This window comes from Trichosurus vulpecula, chromosome 4 (assembly GCF_011100635.1).
Source record: "Trichosurus vulpecula isolate mTriVul1 chromosome 4, mTriVul1.pri, whole genome shotgun sequence".
Lineage (NCBI taxonomy): Eukaryota > Metazoa > Chordata > Mammalia > Diprotodontia > Phalangeridae > Trichosurus > Trichosurus vulpecula.
This window is the reverse complement of record NC_050576.1, coordinates 116,712,320-116,726,934: the sequence shown is the minus strand read 5'-3', so window position 1 is coordinate 116,726,934 and position 14,615 is coordinate 116,712,320.

Here is a 14,615-nt window from a genome sequence, read left to right as displayed (position 1 = left end):
AAATGAAAGGACTAGATCACACGTTGACCCTGACTGACAATGTATGTATTATTTCAGAGCAATAGTTTACCATCTCTACTGCAAAGAATAAGTCCGTATAGCACCATATTGAAAGAGAACTAAAAACAACCTTGGGACCATCAGTTCCAACGTCCTCACTTTACACTTGGGAAACTGAGAAACAGAAAGCGTAAGTGACTTGTCCAGGGTCACATTGCTAGTAAATGTCTGAGGCAGGATTTGAACACAGGCCTTTCTTCACTCCAGGTCCACTGGGCTATCCACTATACCAGATATCTATTCATCTTCTAGATTCATACCCCACCAAAAAACTGTATTTCCATGTGAAGTATGTTCATTCACTGTTTTCTAAAGTTCTCACAAAGCAACAGAGAGAGGACAAAACACCACAGAATTAAAACATGGAAAGGATACAATATTTGAAGTATCTAAGACTGGAGAAAGCATAGGTTCACTTCAATATCACGAAGGCACAAACTGGACCATAAGACAACAAGGGATGTTTGGGTCATGAAAGATGAAAATAAGGATAAAAACTCTGACCCTGAGGAAAATGAAACTAACCCCAATTACCTTTGAACCCTTCAATGGTCTCTGTCTGACCCTCATATTACTGTATCCCCCCCAATTAAACTTATTTAATCCTTACATAAAGGCTCAGTCCATCTCAGACTCTGAAAGTAATCCTAGCCCCCAAGCAGTGGAATAAAATGAGTCCTTCCAAGCTGTTCACCACCTTGACGCTGTCAGGCATGCTACTTATCTTGTTTAGCCTCAATGACTGAATTATTGCCCTGTCCTGTCTTTTGCACACTGAGCCTCCTTGTTCCATATTTCATACCCTTAGATTAAGCCCCTAAAAAAAAGAAAAAACACCTGATATTATTCCTACATATGAATACCTGAATCTTGACTGACCAGTGCCTAGCACCTTGTCACATAGTACATATTCGATAAATGCTGACAAGTCCAGGGCACTTTCTGGACTACTGTCTCTAGCCTTCCCCAGTCTGGCCCACTTAATCATGTTCCAAGCCCCTGAGCCTGGGTTATAACACCCTCTTCCTCAAGAGCTTATCTTTCCATGATGAGAGAAAGCCTAGGTGCCCTGATTTAAGCCCTCCATGTGCCAGGGGATGTGGCTCCCTCCTCAGACACCAAGACTAAATGATCCTTGCTAAATGAAGATAACTTATTTCCATCAAGGAACTCTGAGCTACCACAACTGACCTCTGCCCTTTAAGACCAAAGAACTTCAACCAGCCATGGGGCCGGCTGAGTGGCCATGAGCCAGTAAAGATAGATTACCTCAGTTTAAAGAGCTTTTTCATCAAAGTAAACGCCCCCCCTGAGGATTTCTCATGGATCAACCATACTTGTTGAAGTTTTCCTTCCTACCTAGTCAAGTGGCTAACTTCAGATCCCTGACCCAGGAAACTGCCCTTTCCAGATACAATGCCCTAATTGGATGAGCTTATCCTGTGATGTGCCTTCTTTCATCTGACCTTGCCCTATGCCTAGTCTCAACTACCACTGTGAAATGAGCCATCTACCACCCCTTCCCTGCCAAGGCTTGTGCTCACCCAAGATAGACACTCACATTAGCTTGGCTTCTTTCTTTCCCTAGAGCTGTTCTGGACTGAGAGGGGATGGTGAGGAGATAGGACATGAAGGCTTGGGGTCACTCAGTTCTCTTCCACATCCTAGAGATCAAAAAGATCCAAGAGGTAAGTAGGAGATGAAGCCAGTTATTATTAGAACACTAAGAATGAAATGAGCTATGGTGGGAGGTGGTGAGTTCCCCATTACTGGAGGCTAGAGGAGAACTTGTCGGGGATATTGTAGAGGGGATTCATACTTCAGATAGGGGATGGATGAGATGACCTGTGGGGCCCCTTCCAACTCTAATATGTTATGATTCTGTGATCTATGCTGTCTGTGGTGCTGAAGAGAAAGAGAGTTCAGGATGAAGCCTCTCACCCAGAAGAGGTCAGAGCTCTACCCTTTGAGAGACAGCATAAATCAGGTTTCCAGCATCCTACCATCAAATGCCATGCCTATCTATTCCTGGCTGGAATCAAGTGTGAAACATCTTCTAGATTCAACTTTACTTATTTTTAGGGTCTCCTCCTCCACAGCTGGAGTTTTCTGTCACACACACACACACACACACACACACACACACACACACACACACACGGCATTTATCTATCTCCACTTCAGAAAATAGAATTTTCGACTAATGCAGCAAAGAAGATTGAGGGAGGAGAGAGCTACCATGAGGACTGTTGTCCAATTATGAAATCAATCAGTTTGTTGATTATACAACAGTGAATAGCTCTAGTATGCAGAGCCCTAGGAGATCCAGAAGGAAGAGGAAAGAAAAATCACCATGAGCAACAATAATAAATATTTGTCTAAACATCATTGTATTATAAATATTGTTGGAAAATATGGCCCATAATTTAAAAATAAAGGAGACCAGAGGTTTGTAAATTACTGAGGATTCTCTCATGTTTTCATACCATGAATGTGAGAGTAAAGAAAGTGGAATGTAAGCTCCTTGAGGTCAAGGGCTATTTTGTCTTGGTCATCTTATCTCCATTGCTTAGGTGTCTTACACATAATAGGCAATTAACAGACTGAAAATGATTGCTTACAAAAGCAGGAGAAATTTCATGATCAGCTCTCTGCATACTATCAGATCAACAGATTGGAGAAATGCTCAAAATCAATAGCAATTTAGAAGAAAGGATAAAGATGACACTACACTCTACACAACTATAATAGTTCCAACCTGTACTATCTAATCGAATTGTTGACTCTGAAAACAGGAAATGAATAAAGACAAAGATATTGACTTTGTTGCTGTTTCTTAGAGAAATTTAACTAATGCAAAACAGCATCATAAAAGCAGTCAAAAGAACCCAGAAACCACCTCAGTTAGCAAGCATTTGATCTCCTTGCCATCAGAAAGAGGTAGCTGATAAGGGCAGCACCATTTTCAAATCAATTACACAACATTATGAAGAAGGATGGAAAATTATAGGCAATATTTTTATACTTCTTTGGATCTGTGACCTAATCAGTATGGGTACTCCCTGGGTAATTTATATAATTTAGATATTAATTATGTATGAATTAGAGGCAGCTAGGTGGCTCAGTGGCCAAAGTGCTGGGCCAAGGATTCAAGAAGACCTGAATCCAAATCTAGCCTCATACACTTATTATTTGTGTGTCCATGGACAAATCACTTCACCTCTGTTTGCCTCAGTTTCCCCTACCTTCCATAGGATCGAATGAAATAATCTTGTTTAATTTGTAAAATGCTTAGCAGAGTGCTTGAAACGTAGTGGAAATTATATAAATGCTAGCGACGAAGATGATGATGATGATGATGATGATGACGATGATGATGATTACAATGATGATAAAACTGAGAAAAGAAGTAAAGGGGAAATGAGCCACCACATCAGTAGTAAAGAAAATAGACTAGAGCCTGATGTTAAGGTGGGACTTGAGAGTCTTGCATGTATGTCTATCATCTTGACTCTGCTATATACTCTCTGAATAACTATGGGGAATATGAGCCTTTATAAAATTTGGTGCAACATCTAGCTGTCAGACCATCCCTAGAGCTTTTTATGTATAAACTAGAAGGAAGTCAACAAATGGACAAGAAATAGAATAGATCACACTGATATTTCCAGAGCAATTGATTTTTATAATTTATTATATTGGAATCACTCACATTCAACACTGTTACCTCAGTGTACTACTTGAGGAACTTATAAAGACACTTAAGAAGGTGAGGTATGGAAAAATAGCTGGACCCAACCAAATATATGTCCAAGAGAAATCCGTGCTGGAGGTGCTTGCAGGACATTTTCAGAGGGACTTAGAAAAACATTTGTCAAGTTATTTCAAAGAGGGGTAAATACTGAAAGGATAGTAAAAACATGAAAATCAAAATTATTACCAAAAAGGCAATAAGATATCAGCAACTGCAAGTCCATATCTAATTCTTTTTTCCATGTGTAATTCTTGGTGAAACTATAGAAAGGAAGCAGGCAGGCTTTCTCAGACTGGAGGAAAAAAACAAGGAGGAAAACATGATGAAGAATATTTGGGAGAAGATAAAAGGTGAATAGCGTTCTGGACTTGGAGTTGGAAAGACCTGAGTTGAAATCTGCTTACTGCCTGCATGAGTCCCTGGGCAAGTCATGTGAATCTCTACAGATCTCAGTTTGCCATCTATAAATTGGAGATAATATTGGCACATACCTCCCAGATTTTGTGAGGTTCAAATGAGATAACACATATAAAGTGCTTTGGAAACCTTAAAGTGCCAAGTAAGTGGCAGCTATTATTATATGGCCTCTCAACTGCCTTTCAACACTGAGATTCCATCTTCATTTTATAGATGATCTTGACCTACTTTCAACAGGAGCATATGTTTTGAGTCATGTTTTCCAGCAGAATTAGGCTACACTGAACTATCCCTACTTACTCAGCCAGTCCCCAATGTAAAAATATGCACATATTTGCAAAAGTGAAGTCTAAAGTTCAAGGTGTAGTCTATGACTATGGAATCTAATGTTGTTCCTCATTTTATGCAGGAAGTGAACCCATAAATGTGTCTTCATGTGCTCAATAGCAAAGGAGTTGTTCTTTAGTTTCAGTCATGTCCGATTCTTTGTGACCCTATTTGGGATTTTCTTAGCAAAGATACTGAAGCGATTGGCCATTTCCTTCTCCAGATTATTTTACAGGTAAGGAAACTAAGGCAAATAGGATTAAGTGACTTGCCCAGGATCACACAGCTAGGAAGTGTCTGAGGACAGATTTGAACTTAGGAAGATGAGTCTTCCTGACTTCAGGCCCAGCGCTCTATCCACTGTGCCACCCAGCTGCCCAGCAAATGGGTAGAGTACCTTATAAATAGTGCCTAGAGTTAATACTTTGGGGCAATACAAAATTTTCAAGTCAAATTATTTTACTCACATTTGCAAAGCTAATGCATTGCCTTTTTGCCTTTTTCTTTCTTTTTACTGAACGAGAAAGTTTGAGGATCTGTCATTACTATAGAAAGAACATTGACAAGTAAATGATAATTGATTTTTCTAATTACTTAATAAAGGTTTGATTCAATCTGAATGCAATGGTTTGGAAATGATTCTTAGAGTCAGAGGTTTCCAAACAACTAGAAGCTCATGCTGTGAAACATCAGTACAAAAGAATGTGGCTCCAGGTGATGTCTCATGGAACTTCAGAGTTGGACGGAACCTCAAAGTTTTAGTCCAACCACTGCCTGAACAGTAATCCCAACAAGCAGCCCTCTGTTCCCCACCTGAAGATACCTGGGAATGGGGACTCACTGCCTCCAGAGGCATCTCATTCCATTTTGGATGTTCTAGTGGTAAAGAAGGTTTGTCTTATATCAAGGCAAAATGTCTCTCACTTCAACTCCAATGCATTTTCCTATTTCTGCCCTCTGAGGCCAAGCAGAACAAGCTAAGTCCCTTTTCACTTGGGCTATAATTTCCCTCTGTCCTCTCTTCACTAGGCTACACATCCCCAGTTGCTTCATTAGAGTATCTTATAGCAGAGTCACCTGCCACTCTCCCGGTTGGCCACTCCCACACACACACACCAATCTGACAACGTCCTCCATAAAATGAGATAGCATTATCACAGAATTTAACACATTCTTCCAGGAAGAATCTGAGTAGGGCACAGACTACCACCTATCCCATTATGCCTTTCTTAATGTCATAGAAGTGATTATAGTTCTGGAGCTGGAAAGGACTTCAGTAGCCTTATACTCCAACTCCATCATTTTACTGTATAGGAAGCTGAGGACCAAGGTCCTCAGGTAGTAAGCATCAGAAGTAAACCAAGGTCACACAGGTAGTAAGCATCAGAAGTGGAATTTAAATCCAAGTCTTTTTATTGCCCTAACTGACACTGTTGGAGGTTGGTCTTCCTCTGATATCTTTAAAATCTGAGCAAGACCTCTTTTCTATCCTCCTTGAGATATTTACTTGCAATGTGACCCCGGACAAGTCACTCAATCTCTGTGAGCTTTGGTTTTCTCCTCTGCAAAGTGCAGGGTGCCAATAACAGCAACTACCTCAAGGGGTTATTGAGAAGATCAAATGAAAGTCTATAAGAGCTTCACAAACCTCTAGTACTATACTAATATGTTAGTAATATTACTCTCTACTCAGCTGACTTGTACTCCATTGCTTAGCCCTTAGGATATTGTGAGGGGGTAGTGTGGTGATAAAATGACTCCCCCCTCCAACCTTTCAGAGAAGTGAATGCTCTTCAGGAAGAAGAAGACAAAAATTTTTATCAGGAATTATATTCTGGGGAGCCAAGATGGCGACTGGAAAGCAGAAACTAGCGTGAGCTCCCTGCCCAGTCCCTCCAAAAACCTATAAAAAATGGCTCTGAACCAATTCTAGAGCTGCAGAACCCACAAAACAGCAGAGGGAAGCAAGGCTCCAGCCCAGGACAGCCTGAATGGGCTCTGGATAAGGTCTATCCCATACGGAGCTGGGAGCAGAGCAGAGCCCAGCGTGAGCGGCATGGACCAACCAGATCAGGAGCTGGGCGGAGTGTGCCCTAGCGCCCTGAACCAGGGAGATTCAGCAGTTACCAGACTTCTCAAACCACAAACACCAAAGACAACAGAGAAGGTTAGTGGGAAAAGCTGCGGGAGTGGAAGGAGTTCGAGGTTTGGCTACCACCCCAGGGGCAGCAGAGGTGGGACAGCTACAGAAGTACAGCTGCAGTTGCTTCCAGCCCCAGGCCCACCTAGTGGGAGGAATTAAGTGGAGGATCAGAGCAGGAGTGAAGAGCCTGCTGAAGATCTAAGTCCAGTCCGGGTTGGGGGTTCTTGGGGAAGGAGGAGTGCTGGTGTGGCAGAGCTGGCGCATCCCCCCAAGCATGGAACATAGTTTTCTTAACTCCACAAGCAGTCATACCCTGACAAAAAACTCAAGGGTGGTGTTAATTGGCTGGGAATATGGCCAGGCAGTGAAAACATGCCCAGATTCAGTCTCAGACTTTGGATTCTTTCTTTGGCGACAAAGAACACCAAAACATACAGACAGAAGAAGTTAACAAAGTCAAAGAGTCTACAACAAAAGCCTCCAAGAAAAACATGAACTGGTCCCAGGCCATGGAAGAGCTCAAAGGGATTTGGAGAAGCAGGTTAGAGAAGTAGAGGAAAAATTGGGAAGAGAAATGAGAAGGATGCAAGAAAACCATGAAAATCAAGTCAATGACTTGCTAAAGGAGACCCCAAAAAATTCTGAAAAATATACTGAAGAAAACAACACCTTAAAAAATAGACTAATTCAAACAGCAAAAGAGCTCCAAAAAGTCAATGAGGAGAAGAATGCCTTGAAAGGCAGAATTAGCCAAATGGAAAAGGAGGTCCAAAATACCACTGAAGAAAATACTACCTTAAAAATGAGATTGGAGCAAGTGGAAGCTAGTGACTTGATGAGAAATCAAGATATTATAAAACAGAACCAAAGGAATGAAAAAATGGAAGACAATGTCAAATGTCTCATTGGAAAAACCACTGACCTAGAAAATAGATCCAGGAGAGATAATTTAAAAATTATTGGACTATCTGAAAGCCATGATCAAAAAAAGAGCCTAGATATCATCTTTCCAGAAATTATCAAGCAGAACTGCCCTGATATTCTAGAGCCACAGGGCAAAATAGAAATTGAAAGAATCCATTGATCGCCTCCTCAAATAGATCCCAAAAAAAAATCTCCTAGGAATATTGTCGCCAAATTCCAGAGCTCCCAGATCAAGGAGAAAATACTGCAAGCAGCCAGAAAGAAACAATTTGAGTATTGTGGAAACATAATCAGAATAATCCAAGATCTGGCAGCTTCTACATTAAGAGATCGAAGGACTTGGAATACGATATTCCGGTGGTCAATGGAGCTAGGATTAAAACCTAGAATCACCTACCCAGCAAAACTGAGTATCATGCTCCAAGGCAAAATATGGACTTTCAATAAAAATAGAGGGTTTTGAAGCTTTCTCATTGAAAAGACCAGAGCTGAATAGAAAATTTGACTTTCAAACACAAGAATCAAGAGAAGCATGAAAAGGTAATCAAGAAAAAGAACAAGAAAAAGAAATTGCAAGGGATTTACTAAAGTTGAACCGTTTTGTTTACATTCCTACATGGAAAGATGATATGTATGACTCATGAGATGTCAGTATTAGGGTAGCTGAAGGGACTATGCATATATATATATATATATATATATATATATATATATATATATATATGTTTATGTATATATGTATATGTGAGTGTGTATGTGTATATATATATATGTGTGTGTGTGTGTGTGTGTATACATATATATATAGAGAGAGAGAGAGAGAGAGAGAGCAGGCACAGGGCGAGTTGAAGATGAAGGGAACATATCTAAAAGAAATAAAATCAACTTAAAGGATGAGAGAGGAATATATTGAGAGAGGGAGATAGGGAGAGATAGAATGGGGTGGATTATCTCTCATAAAGTTGGCAAGAGGAAGCAGTTCTGTGGGACGAGGGGAGAGGGCAGGTGAGAGGGGAATGAGTGAATCTTGCTCTCATCAGACTTGGCCTGAGGAGGGAATACCATACATACTCAATTGGGTATCTTACTCCACAGGAAAGAAGAGGGAAAAATATAAAAAAGGGGGGGATGACGGAGGGGAAGACAGATGGGGGTGGAGGTAATCAAAAACAAACACTTTGGAAAGGGGACATGGTCAAGGGAGAAAATTCAATAAAGAGGGATGGGTTGGGAAGGAGCAAAATATAGTTAGTCTTTCACAACATGAGTATTGTGGAAGGGTTATACATAATGATACACATGTGGCCTATGTTGAATTACTTGACTTCTTAGGGAGGGTGGGTGGGAAGGGAAGAGGGGAGAGAATTTGGAACTCAAAGTTTTAAAAACAGATGTTCAAAAACAAAAAATAAAAGTTTTTGCATGCAACTAGAAAATAAGATACACAGGCAATGGGGCATAGAAATTTATCTTGCCCTACAAGAAAGGAAGGGAAAAGGGGATGGGAGGGGAGTGGGGTGACAGAAGGGAGGGCTGACTGGGAAAAGGGCAACCAGAACATACGCCATCTTGGAGTGGGTGGAGGGTAGAAATGGGGAGAAAATTTGTAATTCAAACTCTTGTGAAAATCAATGCTGAAAACTAAATATATTAAATAAATAAATTTTAAAAAAAGAATTATATTCTGGAGTCCTTTACAGCTAGTTTTGAAGGAGGAGGAGAAAGGGGGAGAGAGAGAGACAGAGAGAGAGGGAGGGAGAGAGAGGGGCAGGGAAGGGGGGAGACAGACAGACAGACAGACGGTGGGGAGAAAGGGGGAGGGAGACAGAGAGAGAGAGAGAGAAAGAGAAACAGACAGACAGAGGAGGGAGGGAGGGAGACAGAGAGAGGGGGAGGGAGGAAGGGAGAGAGAGCAACACCAAGAAAAAGGACATTTCTTTATCAGAGACAAGACAATGTGATATTCAAATACAACAAGTGCTTTTTCAACTGCTTGTAAGTCATAAAAGGTGAATGAAAACACCTCCTTTGTGGAAAGGAAAAAAGAAGTGGAGAATTCTCAACACAAAGATCCACTTTGACTTAAAATATAGGGTAAGCAGCACTAGAAATTTATGAGCCAAAGCCCATCTATTAGATTCTGAACAAATCTAAGCTTCCATACCACAAAGCATCCCTGTTAATATGCAGCTAGTTATGTCAAGGACATTGAACGAAGCAGCTTTTCATGTGTCACTTGGAGCTATCCCGATTGGTAACCACAGCTACTCCTGGGGTCGGGACCCAGAACATACATCCATTGTGTGGGAGGGAGGGAATGGGCAGACAGGATCTGCTGCAGAGAATGTTCCCAGGCACCTATGCCCCTCACATAGGGCAAGCCTCCAGGAAAACTGTGGAATAGGCATTTTTGGTTGGTGGTGTCCCTCCACTTTCTTTCTGCAAACTCTTCTCCCAGGTGCCCAGTACCCTCCTACTATACTCTAGCTACTCTACCCTACTGTGTCTCCCCAAATGGCCACCTCAGGGAGTCAATAATGAGTGCTCATTATGTGCCAGGTACTGTGTTAAGTGCTGGGGATATAAAAAGGGGCAAAAAACCTGCTCCTGACCTCAGGGAGCTCAAATTCTAATGGGAGAGACAACATGCAAACATTTGTAGATATATACAGTGTAAGTAGAAGGTAATCTCAGAGGAAAGACAATGGGATGAGGGATGGGAGCCTCCTACAGAAAGTGAGTTTTAAGATGAGTCTTTAAAAAAGCTACAGAAGTCAAGAGGCAGAGGTCAAGAAAAAACATTCTAAACATAGGTGATAGGGAGTGAAAAGGCAGAGATGGGAGATGAAGTGTTGGGTGTAAACACACTATTTCCTATATGGTCCCTTCCCTTCATTCGCATGACCATCAGTCTATTTCAGGGCCTAATCACATCTTGCCTGGACTTTTGCAATAACCTCCTAATTGCCCTCCCTATCTCAAGTCTCTCCCCCTTTCCAACTCTTACCATGAAACCGCAAAAAGTGATTTTCCTGTAGCACAGGTCTGACCACATCATCACCCACCCAATAAATGCCAGTGATTCCCTCTTACCTGTAGGAGATATATAAACTCTTCCAGTAAGAAGTTAAAGCTCTTTACAATCAAACTCTTTCCTCCATCTCCAAGCTTCTTAAATATTACTTCAGTTTCTACTTTCTAGGTCCTAAATCACCTCCCACTCCTCAGACGTGGCTCCATATCCCATGTCTTTGCTTCTTCATGGTCTGTCCCTCATTCTTAGAATGCTGTTCCTCCTCACCTGCCCCTCACTTGCCCCATGCCACAAATCTTACTTCTGCTGGAGGCTTTTCCTGAATGTAACGCCAATCTGTAAGTGAAAGATCTTTCCCGCCTATTGAATAGGTCTCAGGTGGGGCCAACAAAGGGAGGCTTGATTAGAGGCAGGCCCACACTTTTGTGGTGCCAATCAAGTATTAAAGACTCTTCCCACCCCCTCAACAGACTTCCCACCCCCTCAATAGACTAATCAGGCCAACAAAGGGAGCCCTGATTAGAGACAGACCCACACCCTTTCGCTAACTAGATGTGAGTCCCCAGGCCCCACACCTTTTTGCTAAGTAGGCTCTGAGTCCTCAGGGCTCTGAACAGGGTATAAAAGCTTTGAGGCTGGCATTTTGCCTTTGGGGGCACATTCATTGGAAGAGTGTTGGTGAAGAGAGTCTGGGTAAGCCATTGAAGCAGCCCCCACCCCCAGCTTTTTCAAAACCCAGACCTTGGTGCTTCTCTCTAGTAACTATGTGTTCCTATGGATAGACTGATTTGTGTTTATTTGCTCAGTTTATATAATGTATGCTTGTAATTTCTATTTGCATTTGCTCTGAGGTTCAGGGTGCTGGTTTTTCCCCCTGAACTAAGTGAATGGTATATGTATGTTTAATTAAAGTGAGATTGTTAACCTTAACAATTAACCTTAAAGTTGCTTTCCTTAGAAAAGCAGATCAAAGAACCTGTGCTAGCTGCCTTCCTGAGTGCTAGTCTTGTTGGCCTTATGCCCCCACAGCAGCTGCTAGCGACATTGTTGTTACACTGGTGTCTCCCTCCTCTCTAGCTGCTTTGCCTTCCCTTCTATGCTTACCTTGTACTGTAACTATTTTTCACGTATCATGTTATACCTATTTACTGCATGCTATCTCCTTCTACCTCTCTCTTTAGAATGTAAGCTACCTGAGGGTATGGACTATTTCATTTTTCTCTTTGGATCCCCAACTCATAGCATAGTGCATAGGAGGCATGAAAATAAAAGCTTGTTAATTGATCATTATCATTGCTCATCTTAGTGGCACTTAGAGGTTTATGAAGTGCTTTGAACTCAGGTCTTCTACTTCATCAAGCTCTAAATCCTTAGGCTATTGCCATCCATCTCTTGCCAGACCTCAGCCCTATGTTTGTCTCATGACTCAGCTCCTCTGCTCCTTCTCATAAGCTGTGGAAGGCAGCTAGAGGAGGTCTCATAACCTCCTTAAACCTCCATCACCCCATCTCTCTGCAAAGATGGGAAATGGAACTCCAAATAACTATGTGTAGAATCAAGAAAATTCAATGTGGACCAGTGCTGCGCATTTCCTAATCTTAGTCCCTAAATAGAGTCACTATATCTAAGGCCATTTGGGAATTTGCTTCGAAGATTGTTTCTTTGAGGAAGATAGGAGGCATCAGTAGAAGTCAGTGTATGAGTGCTAGGTCTACCATCAATGCAGCCTTGTAATGGTAGCACTTTGGAGGTCACCAATTCTAACATGCTCTGCTCTCTACCAAGGAGTTCTGTTCAATCCATCAAATGCCAGTAGAATTTGCCTGGTCTGCTGAACAGCTTGCTTAATCTGAGCCTGCCTATGTGTGACCTCCACTGCCTAGTTAGGAAACTATAAGTGGTACCACCCACTTCAGGACATCCTTGAGATCCTGTGCTAGCATTGTCTCCCTGTTGCATCCTGTCTCATGAGTGCCCTAGTTCATTTTTTAAAAACACAGCCAAATTAAGTGGGCCAGGTCATGGTGTTTTTTTTAAGTTCCTCCAAAGACTTAATAAATTTTGCAAATATTTGACCAAGAGAATTAATTTATGTAAAGATCTGTACATATTTGATAATCTTGAACCAATTTAATAAATCCTGTCCAGTATTAATAAATGTTGGATTAGGGTTAGACTTCTTACAAACAGTAAATGAATAAAGAAAATATTTAATATGTATGTATAAAATACCTATTTTTTTCAAAGATCATGAAAAGATTATCCTTAATGTTAGGGCTTTAAGCCACTACTTTGTTAGAGGGAAGTAGGAGATGGCAGAAGGGGGAAAAGAGGAGAAGAGATGAGATTCCTCTAACAATGTATTAATGTTATCAGTCCACCCCCATCACAGCAGCCTAAAGTGAATACAGAAAACAATTAGAAACATAGGGCCAAAGGTTTAGAACTGAAAGGGACTGACTGGGGAATGAGGCAATCAGAATATATGCTATCTTGGAATGGGGGGGAGAAAATTTGTAACTCAAAACCTTGTGGAAATCAATGTTGAAAACTAAAATATTAAATAAAATATATACAGAGGGAAAAAAAGAACTGAAAGGAAACTGAGGCACAAATAGGGTGACTTGTCAGAGAGACACGTATCTGATGTGTGTTTGAACACAGGTCTTTGAAGCATGATACCCTAACCACTACACATGATGTTCAAATTCCCACCTTGAAATCTCTAGTCAATCCTCAAAAAACCCATAAAAACCATATGGATTCAGTAACAAAGTTGTAACTTGGGAAGTGCAACTAGACCTTTTCTCAAGAGCACTAAAATTTAGAGAGGATTTACAGAATGGTTGATAATTTTTCATTCCTTTTATTTCTCATTCACCTTATCCAATAAAAGACCAACGAATTTGGCAACTAAGAGATAACTGGTAACTTTGGAGAGAGCCATTTTGGTGGAATGATAAGATTGTGAGAGGAGAGAAAGAGGAGGCACCTATCCTGCCCCCTGTAATGTAGTGGAAAGAGGAGTAGAGAGTCTGAAAATCTAGGTTCAAAGTCCTTCCCTGAAACTTGCAAACTCTATCAGCTTGAGAAAATAATTTAACGTCTTTGATCCTCAGTTTCCTCATCTATAAAAGTAACATTTTACTACTTTGTTCATAGGGAAATACTTTGTAAACTGCAAATCACATTAGAAATTATATATACATATATATATATATATATAACATATATATACATACACATATATACATAAACATATCTCATCGATAAGGCATACATGATGCTGATTACATCAACTCCTGGAACCTTTCAGTGTCTCCTGAATGAGATCTATGGTCACTCAAAAAAAAATCAGCCTAACAAGTGAATGGAAATAGCTGCATGATTGGTAGATATGAACAGATAAGCCATAAGCTGGACCCAGAATTGAATAGGAGTAAAGAAATATGATACATATCTCATCAATATGCACTTCATACATAGTAGGTACTTTAAAAATGTTTATTGACTGACTATTCTCTCAATCAGTGTAGAAGCCTACCAAACCATACCTTTTTATCCTGTGACAGTTTTATCATGTGTACAAAAGATAGCATGTTGGGCAAAAGTCTTCAAGCCAAAATTTTTAGCAACACGAATGGAAAGCTTTTTATAGTCAACAAATAATAAGCATGAGGGGACCTTGTTCTCCCATCTCTTTCAGTGAATTGTGTGACTGTAAAGATGCATCTTCTGTAAAATATCATTATTAAAAAACTGCCTTTTCCCTTCTCAGATGAAGAAGTAGCCATGAGTGGATATTTATCGATGCTCTCTTGATCCCCAATTCTTATTACTAATGCCATCCACGATTTTTTCCAAGGAGATGATCTCTTTTCTTCTTTGAAATATGTTGTGAACAAATTTTCAACATCCTCAAAATTTTGTTACCTCCAACTTGAACTTTCTCCATG